The sequence below is a fragment of the Cicer arietinum genome, chromosome 4 (genome assembly GCF_000331145.2).
Source record: "Cicer arietinum cultivar CDC Frontier isolate Library 1 chromosome 4, Cicar.CDCFrontier_v2.0, whole genome shotgun sequence".
In the NCBI taxonomy this organism is placed as follows: Eukaryota; Viridiplantae; Streptophyta; class Magnoliopsida; order Fabales; family Fabaceae; genus Cicer; species Cicer arietinum.
The window spans coordinates 41179918-41197391 of NC_021163.2; the positions used below are offsets into that span (position 1 = coordinate 41179918).

At 34.9% G+C, this 17474-nt stretch overlaps 1 long non-coding RNA gene across 3 annotated transcripts in view; it reads right to left on the bottom strand.

Annotated features, from left to right (window-relative positions):
- Window positions 1-11091: 11091 nt before the first annotated feature.
- LOC101490259 (uncharacterized) overlaps window positions 11092-17474 on the bottom strand; it is a 57193-nt gene continuing 50810 nt past the window's right edge. For 2 of the 3 annotated variants that reach the window (XR_012162541.1, XR_012162532.1), the window contains one exon: window positions 12577-13132. This is a non-coding gene — a long non-coding RNA (uncharacterized lncRNA). Of the gene's footprint in view, window positions 11111-12576; window positions 13133-17474 lie in introns of those variants that run through there. The other variant, XR_012162543.1, reaches the window with a different exon arrangement.

Genomic DNA, 17474 nt, shown 5'->3' on the forward strand with positions numbered 1-17474 from the left:
AAAGGCTCCTGCTCCTATTCCAGAAAAGACCAAGAAACGAAAGGAACCTCCCACTGAAAAATTGATGGCTGATGCAATGAAAGAGATTGCTCAAAAGAGAAAGAAGCAACCCATTCCTTCACCCCCTGCAAAGAAGAAAACCATTTCTTCACCGCCTGCTAAGAAGGTCCCTGCACCAACAAAAGAAAAGGAACCTCAATCATTCATCTCACCTGATTTTGTAAAGAGAAAAATCCATGAAGCAAGGACAATGGATTTTCCTTATTTTGACAGTGTCGAGTTCACTTTTCAGGATCATCTTAGATTCCATGGTCTTCAAAACTTTCTTTCGTCTACGCTTGATTGTTATCCTAAGCTGATCAGAGAGTTCTACTCGTCTTTCAAGTTAACAGAAGACGGCTTCACTACTCAGGTTAAAGGCAAGAAGATTACTATGACTTTTGACGACTTCTCTGCATTATCAGGATTGCCTTTCTATGGCAAATCCATTGATGGTAGTTCTGAAGCTGATACTGCTGACCAAGGATGGGAAGAGACAATGGATAGACACACAGCAGTCAAAGACCTGATGGTTGATGGGTTTGTTGAATCGGTTTCACTACCCATTGGTCAAATGAAGGTCCAGCATCGTATGTTGATGTATGCTTTGACACGCATGTTAGTGCCCAGATCCGGAAACCACGCAGTAGTTCAAAAGTTGGACATACTACTGCTGTGGGGATTATCAAAGGAATTAAGGATGAGCTGGACTTGGATAGTGCTCAGGCATATGTTGGAAGCTTCGCAGACGAAACTCATGCTACCGTATCCGCAACTGATCACCAAGATTCTCAAACGCTTTAAGGTGTCTTTGGTAAATGAAGAATCTGTCAAGACCACCCTGGTTTTTGGAGAATCAATTGTGAATCAGATGCAATTGAAAAGGGTGCAAGGTATTTGGATGAGATCACAGCCTGCAGCTGAACCGGCACAGCCTCCACCTCCACCTCCTTCTCAACCAGAAACTGTCTCTGCTCCTCCTGTTTTTGTTGATAAAATCTTGGAATTCATTGAAGCTCAGATGGCCCATAATGCTCAAGTGTTGGAATTTCAGTCCAGAGTGGAAGCACGTCTAAGGACTATGCAAGCCTCCTTGACTGCAGTTGTTCAATCTGTGGATGAGATTCAGACACACCTTGGCATCAAGCTCTCATTTGAAGATGTTGCAGACATCGGTCGTCAAGCAGCTGAGGAACCTAACCCAGATCCCTTAGTTAACCCTGAGACTCACGAAGAGGAGACACCTGCTGAGGGTAATACAGCGGTCTCAGCCCCTTCCTTAGATGATAGTGAGCCCCAGCCTAGATTAGGAGATTAGGTTCTTAGGATCCATGCTGTTTTTGCCATGTCTTGCTGTATTCCTGTGATTTTAATCAATGAATATGACAGTTTATTCCTTCTCTATGCATTCATGTGATATGTTCATAACTTGCTATGATTGTGTTGACCGTTTTTTTTACACAAGTTAAATGATTTCCACACCAATGCCTATGAGTCTGTAACATAGGGGGAGGATTTATTTTTCTGCCTTTTTGTCTTAAATGACGAAGGGGGAGAACAATTATAACTTGATGAACTTCTGTTTAATTGACAATACATGCTCTAACACTTGTTAATTAATGTATGTTGTATTAATATGATATGATCTGATATGTTCTGATACATGTTCTACATGCTCTGATCTGATCATCAATAATGTTATAATGCTATTAAATGAATGTCTGAAAATGCTCAAGTTACAATTTGGTTGAATTGTCAATTATGCCAAAAAGGGGGAGATTGTTGGATTTTGATCCTTTGATTCCTAATTTTGACATAATTAATAATTCAACAATGTTCATACAATGCATGATAAATCTAATATTTGAATTGAGCAAGATTTCAGGAACCATAATCAAACCCTACACACTTGGATCAAATTGCTTGGAACACAAGAAATCAACAAAAGTTGAATTCTGAATATGTAAATCGATTGGGAAATCGATTTCATAACAAGGGTGTAAGGAAATCTTAAGTGTTTGTAAATGTGCAATCGATTAGGCAATCGATTAGATCAATTAAAAATGAAAAATGCACAAGTCAGTAGCCTCTGATTTGGAGGAAATCGATTGGTAAATCGATTGAACATTTCACAAATCAAACCTGATGGTAACACATCGATTGGTAAATCGATTGAATGAGTCACAGTGGCACTCCAGTGCTGAGGAAATCGATTGGCAAATCGATTGACAAAGTATCATTTGAAAAATGACCTCACCTGTGACAAATACAATCGATTGGACAATCAATTGTTAACACTTTCAATTTTGATAAAGTTTGGTTGCAATCGATTGGCAAATCGATTGAACTAAACACCAGGTAAAAACTTTTCAGGAACATGCCACCAAAGCGATTGACAAGTCGATTGATATCAAATAGCTGAGCCACTGTTTTGAAAACAATCGATTGGCAAATCGATTGATATTAAAACTGAGTCACTATTTTGAATCACATCGATTACCAAATCGATTGACATCAAAAACCTGAGCCACTGTTTTGAAAACAATCGATTGGCAAATCGATTGAAATAAACTTGTTGAAAACACAGTGAACTCTGAGATTGTGACCAAATCGACTCCGTGGTTTTATACATCGACTCTGAGATTTCTGAGATTTGGCAAATCGATTGAGTAATCGATTGAAAATAGTTTTATTAAAACAGTTTCCCAGAAATCGATTAGGCAATCGATTTATACAGGTCTGGACATGTTCTGCTGAAAAGTGTTGTTTTAAAGAATCGATTGGTAAATCGATTAGCTTGTATAGTTTCAAGATTAAAGAAAACCAAGATCGCGATAATCGATTGGCAAATCGATTTAGCTCATTTTATAACTTTACAAAATCGATTGGGAAATCGATTTCGTAGTTGGTTTTTCAGAAACTATATAAGATGTCTTTCAATCTTTATTCATAGAACTTTTACATAACATTTCATAACTTTCATAATTTCTCACAACGCTCTTAGCTGTTCATAACAACAAACTAACAACTTCATAATTGTGATTACAGATCTCAATACAGTTTGTTGACAATCTAAGAGAAATGATAATGTGCTCAAGAACAATCCATGAATATCCAGATTTGTGAAGAGCAACATTCATAAAGATTGAAGACCCTTTTGTTTTACAATCTTTTATTCTTTCTGTAATAAATCTTTGAACGAAATAGAACGCAAGAAAAGCCAGCTCGAAACTGGTGGCTACTTTCTTGGTTGAGAGGACTCAACAAGAAAGAGTCGCACTTTGATTCTGTGATAGGCTGCTGAGTGTCTTCAAGGATCAGAGGGTATTCAATAGGAAAGATATAATTAGAGATTGATAGGTTTCAGGGAGGAAACTGGAAAATCTTTGTAATTGATTCTTTCTATTGAAGGAGAAGAAAATCTGAAATCCGATTGGATTTTCAGGACTGGACGTAGGTTGTTGTGGAACAACCGAACCAGGATAAATCTCTGCTTTCTTGTTTGAGAGGGCTCAACAAGAAAGAGTCGCACTTTGATTCTGTGATAGGCTGCTGAGTGTCTTCAAGGATCAGAGGGTATTCAATAGGAAAGACATAATTAGAGATTGATAGGTTTCAGGGAGGAAACTGGAAAATCTTTGTAATTGATTCTTTCTATTGAAGGAGAAGAAAATCTGAAACCCGATTGGATTTTCAGGACTGGACGTAGGTTGTTGTGGAACAACCGAACCAGGATAAATCTCTGTGTCTTCTTCTCTAACTCTCTCTCTTTAATTTTCTATTTTGCTAACTTTGCATGCCACAAAATTTAATTTCCGCTGTGCGCTTGATACTGATTAATTTGGTAACGAAAACTGATATATTTTCTTTATTGCGAGGTCACTGATACCAACATATATATCAAAAATAATATAAAAAAAAACATTTGTGAATTACAACAACACAACTCTAAAATGAGGAAAGAGTTTTCATTTTAATTTTATTGTCCTGTTTCACTTCATTTTATTTTCCTGTTTTTCATTTTATTTTTCTGCCAACACACATTTTCATTTTTTCACTTTTTCATTTCAATTTGGTCTGCCAACACACATTAACACATGTTTGTCTTTCTTTTCCTGCCAATACACGACGACACACATTCTCATTTTTTCTTTGTCTGTTGGTTCACTCTTTCACTATGTATTCTTTTATTTTATTTGTCTTGTTAGCATCCCTACTACAAACATGCTATTATTAGAGTTATGTGATTTCAAAGGACATGATATTATGATTATAAATTAGAGTTAATATATATATTTTGGTTCTTAGCCAATGTAGTTAACCAAATAAGGGGTATAGTCTTCATGGATTAAAATTTTAATATTCAAATGGCCAAGTCTAATCCATTTTGGTTCGTAGCCATGACAATTCATTGAATAAGTGGAATAATCTTAATGAATTAAGATTTTAGTCTTCAAATGGCCAAGGCTAATCCATTTTGGTTGTTAGTATAGTTCATCCAAAAAGAGCAATAGTCTCAAGTGATTATGATTTTGGTCTTAACATGGTTAGTCTAATCCATTTTGGTTCTTAACCAGTATAGTTCATTCAATAAGTTGAATAGTATATGTGTATTAAGATTTTGGTCATATTGATCTTCAAATGGCCAAATATAATCAATTTTGGTTCTTAGCCAATATAGTACATTGAATAAGTGGAATAATCTCAATAGATTAAGACTTGGACATTTTAGTCTTCAAAAGGAAAAGTCTAATCAATTTTAATACTTAACCAATGAAATTCATCTAATAAGTGAAATTGTCTCAATGAATTAAGATTTTGATCTTCAAATTGCTAAGTCTAATCCATTTAGGTTCCTAGCTAGTACAATTCATCGGATAAGTGGAATAGTCTCAATGGATTAAGATTTTAGTCATTTTAGTCTTCAAATGGCCAAGTCCAATACATTTTGGTTCTTAGTTATTGTAATTCATCCAGTAAGTGGAGTAGTCTTAATGAATTAATATTTTTGTCATTTTGGTCTTCAAATGGCCAAATCTAACGTATTTTTATTCTTAGCCAATATAGTTCATCGAATAAGTGGAGTAGTCTTATTGAATTAATATTACAATCACTTTTGTCTTCAAATGGCCAACTCAAATCCATTTTGATTCTTAGATGATAGCATTTCAGCAAGTGTAATGAATCGTTGCAAGTAATAATAAAACGGTAGTACCGAGTGTCGAACTCAAGGATTGCGTTTTACTATCGAATTATATTTAATTACTAAATTGAACAAAAAGTTTCCAAATTGATTGAAATAATATTTAAAATTAACAGTAATAAAATTGATCTTTTATAATAAGAAAAATGTGAGGGATGAGTTTCACTTCGAATCCAACCTTGGTGTCTAATTTGATCATAGTTACCGGATTCCTTTATTAAATTATTACCGAATTCTCGTTATTATTCTTGCCCTAATGTCTTAGTGACATAACCTTTAATTCCAAAGTAACCCCTAATTCCTTAGTAGATTTACGATTAGAATTAAGCATTATCGTACATGAATTCTCTTTTTAAACTATTGCCTCTCCAACAAATTTAATTGGTTTCATGACTTGCATTTATGTCTAGACTACAAACTCATGAATTTCTCATCTCAAGCATTCGTAAAGTCCACTTCCATTTCAAAATGCAAATCGTAGAACATTTTAATGTTGATCAATCAATAAAAAGCATTAAGCACAAAGATGGGAAAAATAAGTCAATAAACTCATTCATATAACTAGAAATCAAATCAGAAAAATAAGGGTTTCATCTTGTTACACTCATCCCTAACAAATAGGGTTTAATTACTCATGACAGAGACATAAAAGATAGAGATTAGAGAAGAATTACAAGAAAGATTCATAAATGATTCTTGATAAAACTGCTCCAATGATGTTAGAAACGGTCGTCTTTGAGTTTCTATGCTAGGGCAAAAGTAAAAAAGATCCCTAAACAGTGAAAAATTGCGTTTTTATGAATGCTGATGCGCGTCGCGCTCCCAAGGTGCAGGAAACGCGCTCCAGGCGCGCCTCGACTATGCTGAACGGCTATAAATGTGCCTCAGGCGCGGCTGGCGCGCTTCAGGCGCACAACATCTGTTGTTTGACGTATATTGCATTTTACTCCTCCTTTGAGTCTGAATTTGGTCCCGGTGTCTTCATGAAAGTTGTAGATATAGATCTTAGCTTTCATTTTCACTTAGTTTGACTCCAATTGGACATCTACAACTCCACATATGGCTGAAAAAGTCTACATAGATCTTGTTGATTTCTCACCAAAATTTAGCACTGCACTAAAACAAAGTAACAACACAAAACTCTGAAAAATCCCTACTTAATCAAGGAAATAATAACATAAATATTTTATTAAATCAAAGAGCTAAAATCAGCAAAATATATCAAATAACTCTTTAAATTAACTAATAATTAAAGATAAATAAGACTAAAAACAATGAAAAATATGCATATGATGAAGAGTCATCACAACCCGAAACCTAATCTATTGCTTGTCCCCAAGCAACAATTTATTTCAGATTTTGTGCAGTTAAAAGCAAATTTAAATTCAGTTTCTCAAATCAAATCAATCTCAATTTTCAAAGTTCCAACTACTACAAAACATTTATCATGCTCCATGGTTGCTTACAAAAAAACGACACAATTTGTACACTTTAACATTCATTCATCAAGTTCAACTCTCTCTTCACACAATCTCACCAAAATTTTCTCAAGTGTTTAGAAAGGGTTACAAATTTATCACTCAAATCTGAGAACATGCATCACGCTACCATAGGCTTGAAAAAATTATAGTTAGCAATCACAATGCAGCAAACACATACACTTTTGGAGGACTTTCGAAATGTAATGGGGCTTAGGTAAGGGTATGACATTTTGGGATAGTAGGCTTTACTACTTGGAGTTCGGCATACATTTCCAAATTATTCTATCATTTTTTATTTTTCTTCACATTTTCATTATGGAGATTCTCAAACATTGACAAAAGAACCAAAAAGATATTATTTACTAAAGTACACAAACTGAATTTTTTTTTTCTTCTTTCTTTTTTCTTTTTTATTTTTCTTTTTCTTCTTTTTTTTCTTTTATTTTTCTTTTTGTGAGAATCACCACCCCAAACTTAAAAGGTTGCTATCCCATGAGCAACCCCAAACTTAGAATTTTACCAAGACAAGACAAAAATTTCCTACCTAACTCCAAGTAAGGTGATGTAATGAGAGTCGGGTCTTTTGTTTGTAATGTGGCTAGTGACCGAAAGAAAAGGGCAAGGCTCAAAGGGGATAGCAAAGGGTAATTTTTCTTAGAATAGTTAAAAAGGCTCAAACGACCAAACAAAATTGCCTCACTATATCCATAAATTACAAGTGATGCAAGTCAAAATTAGTGTAAGTTATGAAGGGATAACACATGTTTGGATAATCACACAACAAAGAATTAAAGTGTTTAGGCCCAAAAGCTCACAGCTAGGATAATAAGAAAGAGTATGAACTATCTAAATGATGCGAAACGTGCTACTACAAAATTTATTTAATGGAAAGTAAGACTTCGACAACCAAGGAGTAATCAACAATGCATGCATTAGTGAAACTTATTGAATTGAGCAATGATATGAGCAACGAAATAGAGTTTAAATTTCAAAGTCCCAAACAAAAAACTTAAGACCAAATCCAAGTTGTTAATAATTCTTCATCATAGTGCACGTTTACACACAATTAGAAAGAAACAAATTCAAATAAAAAAATAAGATTGCAAAAATTAAAAGTTACCTATACCTGTGGGTTGCCTCCCACGAAACGCTTCTTTAAAGTCATTAGCTTGACGTCTCAACTATTGTCAAGGTGGCATATATAACAGGAAGAACACATCATCCTTCTCACCAAGAGATACATATTTCAAGTAAGGTGGCAATTGCTTGAGTTCAGCCAATGGCGTATCTTTCTTTTTCTCTACATATTCATCTTCATTCCTTTTCAACCACTCCCATGTAGTGGGTAAACGGGGGGAGTAAGATGGTGATGCTTCTAACATGGCTAAAACCTCTTTCACCTTTGGATCTTTACTTTCTTTAACAACATCTTGGGGTATGCATAACTCTCTTTCTAATGGCATAATGGATCCTTAATGTTCAACTTCATCGACTATCGAATTAAAAATCTCAATTCGGTTGCACCCTTCTCTTTCGTTTGAATGCTCCATGGCTTTTGAAATATTGAATGTAACTGTTTCCTCATTTACCTTAAAGGTTAAGGTGCCATCTGCTACATCAATCATAGCTCGCCCTGTTGTTAAGAACGGTCTCCCCACAATCAAAGGAATGGCATTGTCTTCCTCCATGTCTAGTACCACGAAATCTACTGGAAAAATGAAATTATCCACTTTAACCAACACATCTTCCACCACTCTATAGGGGTGTTTCATTGAGCAATCCGCAAATTATAGCAACAGCTGTGTGTCTTTGACTTTTCCAATGCCCAGTTTTTTGTATATGGAAAGGGGCATAAGACTTACACTAGCCCCAAGATCACACAGAGCCTTCCCCAAAGTTCTATTTCCAATGGTGCACAAGATTGAAAAGCTTCCAGGATCCTTGAGCTTCGGTGGCAGCTTCCTCTATAGTATAGCACTACAATCTTCGGTAAGCATCACTGTTTCACCGCCGATTTTTCTTTGGCTCGAGATAATCTCCTTCATGAACTTGGCGTATGCTGGCATCTACTCTAGTGCTTCTGCAAAAGGAATGTTAATCTGCAATTTTTTAAACACATCAAGAAACTTACCGAATTGTTTTTCCGTTTCTTCCTTTTTTAATCTTTGAGGAAACGGAAGTCGAATTTCTGGTTTTGGCATTGATTCCCTTTTTTGTACCACATGTTCTTCCTCCTTTTCAAGAGCGATGTGCTCTCAACTGATGTCGGTGTGACTATTTCCTCCAAGTGGGTCGAAGTTGAAGTACTTCCACTTTGTTTGGCTTTAAATGGTACTTGTTTACTTACCTTGCCACTCCTCATTGTCACAGCATTGACATTATTTCGCGGATTCAGAACCTTGTCACTAGGCAAATTTCCAAGCGTTCTTTGTGCCATTTGTTGAGAAAGTTGACCCATTTGAGTCTCCAGATTCTTTATGGAAGCAAAGTGATTTTTCTGGATGGCTCTTGATTCTTCAATGAAAGAACTTGTGCTTGTCACTAATTTCTCTATAGCACTCTCCCAAGCAGCCTTTTGAGGGGGGAATTGGTTCGTTTTAGCTCATTTTTGACCCTGAGATCCACCTTGTTGATCTCTCCAAGAAAAATTTGGATGATTTCTCCAACCAGTGTTGTACGTACTAGAGTAGGGATTATTCTGCTTCCCGTTATTACTCACAAAATTCACCTCTTCTAGTTCTTCTATCTCATTGTCATCCAGTGCTTCACAAGCTCCATTTTTATGTGCTCTCCCACAAATGTTACAACTAGTATGCTTTAGTAATTTGACAGGGGCCAATTGGGGTTGTATATTTAGTGCTACCATCCCCTTACTTATCTCAGCGGCGATAACATCCCTTGAGTCAACCCAACCTCCATAACATTCAATTCCAGCATACCACTATTTGATTTGCTTACGCAATTTTTTTTTCTAGATCAAAGAAAAGTTCAGCTCAGGACTGGCCTCACATACAAGGTTAGACAATTTATGAGTAATGAACAGTTAATGAAAGATAAATAACTAAATAAAAATTAAAGAGTTTGAAACTAGAATTTTTTTTTTAAATTAGAAATAAAGTAAAAGAAGAAATTTTATTGTAGAGCAAAAAATTTCAATTCAGTAAATAAATTAAATTCAATAGTGATATGGCAATCCCTGGCAATGGCGCCAAAAACTTGATAGCGTTTCAGCAAGTGTACTGAATTGTTGCAAGTAATAATAAAACAGTAGTACCGAGTGTCGAACTCAAGGATTGCGTTTTACTATCGAATTATATTTAATTACTAAATTGATCAAAGAGTTTCCGAATTGATTGAAATAATATTTAAAATTAACAGTAATAAAATTGGTCTTTTATAATAAGAAAAATGTCAGGGATGAGTTTAACTTCGAATCCAACCTTGGTGTCTAATTTGATCCAAGTTACCGGATTCCTTTATTGAATTGTTACCGAATTCTCGTTATTATTCTTGCCCTAATGTCTTAGTGAACCTTTAATTCATAAGTAACCCCTAATTCCTTAGTAGATTTAAGATTAGAATTAAGCATTACCGTACAGGAATTCTCTTTTTAAATTATTGCCTCTGCAACTAATTTAATTGGTTTCATGACCTGCATCTATGTCTAAACTACAAATTCATGAATTTCTCATCTCAAACATTCGTAAAGTTGACTTCCATTTCAAAATACAAACCGTAGAACATTTTAATGTTGATCAATCAATAAAAAGCATTAAGCACAAAGATGAGAAAAATAATTCAAAAAACTCATTCATATAACTAGAAATCAAATCAAAAAAATAAGGGTTTCATCTTGTTACACTCATCCCTAACAAATAGGGTTTAGTTACTCATGACAGAGATATAAAAGAAAGAGATTAGAGAAGAATTACAAGAAAGATTCATGAATGATTATTGATAAAACTGCTCCAATGATGTTAGAAACGACCGTCTTTGAGTTTCTATGCTAGGGCACAAGTCTCCCAACTTCCCAAGAGTCAAAAAGATCCCTAAGCGGTGAAAAAATGCGTTTTTATGAATGTTGATGCGAGTCGCATGCCACAGGCGCAGGAAACACGCTCTAGGCGCGCCTGGACAGTGCTGAACAGCTGGAATTGCGCCTCAGCGCGGCAGGTGCGCTTTAGGCGCACAACATCTATTGTAGGCCGTATATTGCATTTTACTCCTCTTTTGATTCTGAATTTGGTTCCGGTGTCTTCATGGAAGTTGTAGATATGGATCGTAGCTTTCATTTGCACTTAGTTTGACTCCAATTGAACATCTACAACTCCAGATATGGCTGGAATACACTACATAAGTCATGTTGATTTCTAACCAGAATTCAGCACTGCACTAAAACAAAGTAACAACACTAAACTTCGAAAAATCCCTACTTAATCAAGGAAATAATAACATAAATATTTCATTAAATCAAAGAGCTAAAATCAACAAAATATATCAAATAACTCCTTAAATTAACTGATGATTAAAGATAAATAAGACTAAAAACAATGAAAAATATGCATATGATGAAGAGTCATCATTAGACAATGTAGTTCAACCAATAAATGGAATAGCTTCAATGGTTTAAAATTTTGGTCATTTTGGTGTTGAAATGGCCAAGTCTAACCAAAGTCTAGCTCATTCTGTGATAGCGATTTTGCAAGTGTACTGAATCGTTGCAGGTAATAATTAAGATGATAATACCGAGTGTCGAACTCAAGGATTGTATTTTACTTTCGAATTATATTTAATTACTAAAATTGAACAAATTCAAATTGATTGAAATAATATTTAAATTAACAACAATAATAAAATTGATCCGTTATAATAAGAAAAAGGCTAAATGGCACATGTGGTCCTTTAACTTAATTTCAGTTAACGCTTTTGTCCTTTATCTTTTTCTTTTCCCAATTTGGACCTTTATTTTAATTTTAAGTGACAATTTGATCTTTTATGTTTTAAAATGTTATAAATGTTATCCTTTTTGTTTTGCAAAAAATCAAAAAATTCATCAAAAATTTCAAACAAAATCCATAAAATTAATTATCATCCTCAATATAATGCAATTTTCATCAAATTCATAACTAAATCTTTAAATGAACTCATACTTTAATCTCTAACAACATCAAATAAAGAATAAAAATATAAGTTTATTTGAAGATTTGAGCTACAAAATTGATTAAATTTGTATTATATTGAAGAATATAATTAATTTTATGGGTTTTGTTTGAAAAATTTAATGAATTTTTGTAATAAGAAGGATAACATTGTTGACATTTTAAAACATAAAAGATCAAATTGTCACTTAAAATTAAAATAAAGGACCAAATCGGGAAAAAAAGATAAAGGACTAAGACGTTAACGAAAATTAAGTTAAGGGACCACGAGTGGTATTTAGCCTAAGAAAAATGTCAGTGTTGAGTTTCACTTCAAATCCAACCTTGGTGTCTAATTTGATCCTAGTTATTGAATTCCTTTATTGAATTCCTTTATTGAATTATTATCCAATTCTCTTTATTATTCTTGCCATAATGTCTTAGTGATAGAACCTTTAATTTCAAAGTAACCCTTAGTTCCTTAGTGGATTTGAGATTAGAATTAAGCATTACTGTACATGAATTCTCTTTTTAAACTATTGTCTCTACAACTAATTTAATTGGTTTTATGACCTGCATCTATCCCTAAACTACAAATTCATGAATTTCTCATCTCAAGCATTCGTAAAGTCCACTTCCGTTTCAAAATACGAATCGTAGAACATTTTAATGTTGATCAAACAATAATAAGTATTAAGCACAAAGATGAGAAAAATAATTCAATAAATTAATTCATATAACTAGAAACCAAATCAGAAAAATAAGGGTTTCATCTTGTTACACTCATCCCTAACCAATAGGGTTTAGTTACTCATGACAGAGATAGAAAAGATAGAGATTAGAGAAGAATTACAAGAAAGATTCATGAACGATTTTTGATAAAACTGCTCCAATGGTGTTCGAAAAGGATGTCTTTGAGTTTCTCTGCTAGGACACAAGTCTCCCAACATCTAATTAGTAAAAAAGATCCCTAAAAAGTGAGAAAAACGAGTTTTAATGTGTTCTGCTGCGCATCGCCCGCTTCAGGCGTGAAACGACAGTGGCATCATTGCAGAAATGCGCTTCAGGCGCGCTTCAAACTCACAACATCTTTTGTATGGCGTTTAGTGCATTGTTCTCCTATTTTGATTCCAAATTTGGTTTCGGTGTCTTCATAAAAGTTGTAGCTATGAATCTTAGTTTTCACTTGTACATTATTTGGTTTCGGTCTCACCAAAATTCAGCACTACACTAAAACAATGTAACAACGCCAAACTCCGAAAAAGCTCTACCTAATCAAGGAAATAAGAACATAAACATTTCATTAAATCAAAGAACTAAAATTAACAAAATATATCAAATAACTCCTTAAATTAACTAATGAATAAAATATAAATAAGACTAAAAACAATGAAAAATATGCATATGATGAAAAGTCATCATTCCGCTAGACCCAAATGTCGTTGGTTTTGGAAACATAAATCTAACTATCATGTTATTGACTAAATACATCTCACGACCCTTTGTACTTCATGAATAGTGCGATCTTGAAGTTACATTATATTTTCATCTTTTCCCTTTTCACACATTTAGTTAAAAAAATGGGTACTTGGCCACTACAGATCTGATGTGACAATTAAAATTAAAATGTTCATCTTCTTCCCTTCATCTACTTCATCATCATCTTCCAACTCTTCATCTTAAACCCATTATTTTAAGCAAACATTTTAAATAAAACCCAAAACTTTAAATTACCCAAAACTAAACAAAACATACTAGCGGCTCTCACAAATCCCTTTCTAGATATTTAAAATTAAATCAAATCACCATTTAAACCAATGAACAAATTGTTATTAAAAATTGAAAAGAGACACTAGAGTGAGGATTTTGGTAACTTTTATATAACATTAACAACCCTTTAGAAAGGAAGGGTCTGCCACTGACTTTGGAAGAGAGTGTGAATCAAGAAGGAAGCTTAAGAATGGCATTGCTTGAAGTAGAGGGGCATTTGATGCCATAAGAGGGTTGTACATAAAAAGTGAATGAAAAGAAGTGTGTGAATGGATAAAATGGGTATGAAACAACAAACCGTAGATGGGGAAAAGTTGTGTTGCATACCCGTGTTGTTTGGGTTTTTCATTTATATATGAGCTTTCAATCATTTTTTTCCATTGTATTTTCATTTTTATGAATATGTGTTTTCATTTATATTGTCATTTTCAATATAAGATACCCGTAGATAGAATTCAATCAAACTTTTTTAGGTTTTGGATTTTGTTAGGTAATTTGATGTTTTAGGTTTTGTACTAGATGAAATATCCAATATAGAATGGACCAACAAGGGCCTAAATGAGAGTTGATGGATTCGGCTCAATAGACTATATGTGGATAGAGCCCATCATATGAAACGATGTGACACCTAGCTTACCACTATATAGGAGATAGGGTGGCATGGCTATGTACTCGTATGAAGGACAAGGTGGCCCGACCATGCACCCGTCAACCATGTGACATATGGCACAACAATATTAGAATGCTAGATCAAATGGGCCTTAGTCATAGAAGCCCATTTCCCGAGGTAGATTCGCATATAAAAGAGGATGAGACAATTAGGGCAATGAATCTCTCTTGATATTCAGAAACAATGTATTTCTCCTAGTGAACCCCTTTAGAAGCCTCTTGAGAGCTTCTAGGATTTTACGTTTATGTTTTCTTATTTACAAATGTGAACATTGGTGCCCACTGTAGGGCTACGGTAAATTTCCCCTTCGACCTACCTACTATGGCCATACTTATATCTCAAAATGCTTTTGACCAACCAGAATTAAGAACAACTACAACAATTCTAGGATGGAACTGTTCGAGAGGCTGAGCTTAAAAACTTAAAACACATGAACATGAGTTGAGAGAGCAAATCGAAGCTTTGGAAAGGGAGCTCCACCAATATTTACAACTTCTAGACAATAACGTTACGAGAATCGAGACCACTAGAATGACACCAAGGGTTTTTCAACATTCACAAAAAGAAATACAACATTGTGTCATCCCACGATTCTTTAGGGAGCTGACCATCAATAGATACGATGGAACGAGAGGCCCTCAAAGTCACGTCTCAACTTTTTAGAATCAGATGTTTATTAGTGGAGTGGATGACTCGTTGAGTTGCAAGATTTTTGCAGGAACCTTGAAAGATGTTGTGCACAAATGGATTGCTAGATTGCATCCTCTATCAATAGTTAATTTTGAAGATTTATCCACCAAGTTTGCGACATTAGTGTGTTGCAAAAAGTGAAAAGCCTTTCTTAGTGATGAACCTAATCGATGTTCAATAAAGAGCTACTGAATCTCTAAAGAGCCGCAATTCCAAGTTTAACAATACTATGTTGAAAATGGCCAAGTCCATTGAAGGTTAATTCACCAAACAAGAATGAAGTATGCTGGTTGAAAGAGAGGCGACCAAGTCACCTTAAGACCTGTTAGTCGAGCCAAATAAAGCAAGCAAAAGGGAGAAGTCGACCAGGTGAATGAATGAGCCCAATGATGGTCGACCAAACGAATGAGGTCAACTATCATATTTCTCCTCGTGGTATTGAGCTTTTTTCATGATCTACCATGGAACTATACAACATTTATAACTACAATAAAATCTAAGTATATATATATATAATGAGGAGAATATACGAAAATGAAAGGATGTCCATGAAGAAGAAAGAAGAAAGTGACTAGACGAGTGGAACATGCATAGTGGAGTTGGGTGAGGTTGGTCGAGTGGAGCATGATCGAGTGGAACTGGTCAAGTAGAGTTGGTCGAACCTAGCCAAGTGGAATATTCCTATTAGGGCCAGTCAAGTAACAAGATTTGTGGACTTACTCGGATGAATGACTAGTAGACTAGAAAATAACATTGTAAGTGCTTCCTTGTCGTGTGATATAAATGTGTTTCCTTGGTGTCTGGTAAAGATGAAAAATAGAGTCACAAGAGTGCTTCCTTGACGTCTGATAAGGATGACTGATATACTCAAACCTTCAAGACCATGTTATAAGGAAGCTCTTATTGAGAGTGCTTCTTTGACATCTGATAAGAATGAATGCGAGAGTCATACCTTCAAGACCATTATTATAGGAAAGCTCATGTTGAGAGTGGTTCCTTGACTTCTTAGGAGGATGACCGATAGAGTGATATATGCTACAAAATAGACAAAGATTACAAATTAAAGAAACATGAAGAGATTAATAGAGAATAAAAAAGATCGTGCAACCAAGCAAGTATCTAAAGAGGATCGTGCGACGAAGATGTTAGAAGCCTACCAAAATTTGTGTTGCGTGGTTGTAAGAAATTTAAGAGATATATGGAGGTGCGGACAAGCGTAAGCACATAAATGCACGAACAAATGTAAACACATGGATGCACGACCAAGCATATACACATGGATGTCTGGGCTAGCTAAGGAACACCGATGCGTAACCAAATATTTGCACCGAGATACGTGACCATGAATATAGTATTACAATTTGAATCGACGAACATGTAAATGCAACCAATCAAAAGTATGAGGTGCGTAGAAAGCAATGAGGAGCAATGATTAGTTGGGTAAATCACCTTCTTCATGGAAATCTTTGTACCTCCTCGTAATACTCCGTAGAATAACACAACATCTTTAACCGTAAGAAAAACAAAGTGTACACTTGATGGTAAAGAAAATAGTAGACAACAAAGAAGACTGTGCGACTAAGTAAGTGTCTAAAGATGATCGTGCAACCAAAATGCAAGAGGTCTAACAAAGGCCATGCCATGAAACGAACGAACAACGAGTAAACAAATCAGAAAAGAGTGAAGGCTACAAGATCATTAAAAGGCCAAAAAATGTGTGCAACACGACCAAACATATGTACCCGAACACGTAGTCCTAATGTTGGAATGTGAATGCGCAACAAAACATATGATTGATGATGCACAACAAACTTATGTGCGGGAATTCATAATCCATGTGTTGGCACACAAATATGCAACAAAACATATGCACGTGAATATGTAGATAAGCAAATGCATGTTGATGCGCACCAAAGCTAAGGCACGCAGATGTGTGGCTAAACATATGTACATAGATGCGCAACTAAACATATGTACATGGATGCACGATGAAACATATGTATGTGGATGCATAGCCTAAGCATAGGTATGCAGATAATCAATTGGAGCGCGTGAGGGAGTAGAACAGGTGTCGGTCGTGCATCTAGACAAAACTAAGTTGGTGTGCGAATAAACAATGATTTGATATTGCAAACATAGTTGAAGTAAAAAAAATGTAAACAATGACAATGAGATAATGAGAAGAAAAGAAATGCATCTCTTGTAGACGAATGAGGGGAAGTTATGGGTCGTTAACATTTCAAGACTACGAAGGGAAGATCAAAAGAGGAAGAAAGACTTTAAAGATTGATGGGGAAGCTTAAGCAAAATAGGCTTCTAGTTCAATATAATATTCTTCGGCATATTCGACTCACATTTATGAATGACAAAAATGTTCAAAAGATATGAATATGAAGAGTAAGTCTTGGAGGTGATAGAAAAACCCATGTTGTAGGAAGATCAATAATAAATGAGAATTGAAAGATATGCGAAAAAGAAAGAAA